The sequence below is a fragment of the Aulonocara stuartgranti genome (assembly GCF_965226115.1).
Source record: "Aulonocara stuartgranti genome assembly, chromosome: 1".
Classification (NCBI taxonomy): Eukaryota; Metazoa; Chordata; class Actinopteri; order Cichliformes; family Cichlidae; genus Aulonocara; species Aulonocara stuartgranti.
This window is the reverse complement of record NC_138939.1, coordinates 12,480,980-12,483,333: the sequence shown is the minus strand read 5'-3', so window position 1 is coordinate 12,483,333 and position 2,354 is coordinate 12,480,980.

Genomic DNA, 2,354 nt, shown 5'->3' with positions numbered 1-2,354 from the left:
TTATTCAATGTATGTCACACCCTTTATTGCCATTCCCAGGAGCAGAGGAATAAAAAGCCACTTTTCAGCTGCATGGGCTGTAATTCCATGTTGTCAGAGCCCATTGTATTGCAGAAGCTGCATCTGTTCTTGTCTTGTATTGTCTATTGATGATGTGGGAGCGGCAGACGCCTCAACGGGCACAATTATGCAGCTTCACAAACCAGTGAAACTGCATTTCCCTATACATGGATCAGCGTTTTTTGAAACCAAAGGTGAGGAAAGGCTGAATAAATATGTTTATCTTCCACAGCAACAGAACTCTAAGCTTTATGCGAACACTCAGCTCCTCAGTGCCTACGGTAACATATTCATGTAAATGAGCAGGTCATATACCCTCAGCACTGGCTTAGCCGCAATATCATTTCTGTTTGTTTGGCCTTGGTTTCTGGTTTAGGGCAGAGATTATGCCTGAAGAAAGTTTTAAATCAAAATCCTTGCTTTAAACAGACAGAACCACATGTGTTTGGAAAAACATCTTTTGAAGAGGCCACTCAAATATGTGACTGCTATCGACAGCTAGTATTTTGTATTTTTGCTTAACACAATGCTCAAAACAGCAAAGGCTGTTTCTTAGAATTAAAACTGCTGCTATGGAGACACGACAAATACATGGAAATATTCATATTTGTCATTTTTCTTTGCTCTTTTGGCATCCTTTCACTGGATCTCTGCTCATTCAGTATTCAAACATGAGAAGAACGATACAGTCAAATTCATGCCAGACTCGGAAAAGTCAAACATTCAATAGTTGAAGCACTACAACCCTGAAATGATTTCTCCTGCGTAGCGATGTCGTAAAAAACACAACACACACATGGGCTGGCTGTTACACAACAGATGAGTGCAATAACAATGTTAGATGAATCATGCTCCAGAGCAGTTGATGTGAAACGGGACACCAGTGATCCAATTATTTATTTTAAATTCTCTGACGTAGTCTTGTGTTTAGAAAAACTCAAGGTTCAAAGAGTTTAAAGTCAAGAGCATTGTGAAAGAACAAAGTTTTCTTGAGAATAACACGAAACCAGCAGTTGAATCAGAATAGCTTTACTGGAACTAGACAAACACACATCAGTAATGTGTGTCTATTGAATTACTGTTCTAGATGGCTGGTCCCAAATCAATCGCTTCCGAGAAAACTGACACAACCCTTTTGGTCCAGCTGGGAAGAAAAGCACTCTGACGTCTAGGCTCAGTTCTCAGGACCATAAATAAATAAATAAATAAATACTGCACATGTCATTTTAAATTCATGTATTTATCTTAGAGTCTGGATTACTTTATGTAATGTGTGTACTACACATTTACTACACATTTATGTAATTTAAGTATGAGGAAAATATACATTTAATACACATCTTTCTGCTTCTCAACACTAACTTTTAATTACATTCCTTTTCTACAATGATGATGATGATGGAGTAATTCAAATGCCTGATTGCTTCCCTCTGTTACAGCGAGCATACAAGTATGTTGCTGTGGTATGAGCCTCATTATTATTCACAGTGAGATGAGTACTTTATGTTTTATTTGTTCTATCCAAATCTATCCATTCATCTCCTTTCGCTCATCCAACTGAGGGTTGCTGGGGATTTGGAGTCAGGTTACCCCCTGAACAGTCCCCTGCTCAGTCTCAGGGCTAGCACAGAGAGACAGACAGCCATCATGCTCACCTTCACATCTACACAAAATTTGGAATCATCATTTAACCAAATATGCATGCGTTTGGACTGTGGTAGGAAGCTGTGGTATACAGGGAACCCACGCAAAGCAACAGTGCTAACAACCTCATCATCATCTTCTTCCACCTGCTTCCTTTAGAGCTCATCATAGCGGATCATCTTCTTGCTGTCGCATCAACTTTCTACTTCACTATAGCCTTGAATCATTTCAGTTGTCTTCCTCTTTTCTTCCTGTCTGGCACCTCCATCTTTAGCATATTTTATCCAATACATCCCTACTCTGCACACGTCCAAACAATCTCAGCAACTTTGTTTCCAAACTGCTCAACCTGACCTGTCTCTCTGATCACTCCCAACCAAAAAACTCAGCATCTTCAGCTCTGCCACCTCCAGCTCCGCCTCGTGTCTTTCTGTTAGTACCGCTGTCTCCAAACCGCACATCATAGCTTGTTGTAAACCTTCCCTTTCACTCCTGCTGCTATCTTTCTATTACCCCTCACATTCGTCTCCACCCACTCCACCCTGCCTCCACTCTCTTCTTCACCTCTCTTGTACATTTTCTATTTCTTTGGATTGTTGACCCAGAGTATTTAATCTCATCCAACTTCACCACTTGAACTCCTCACAGCT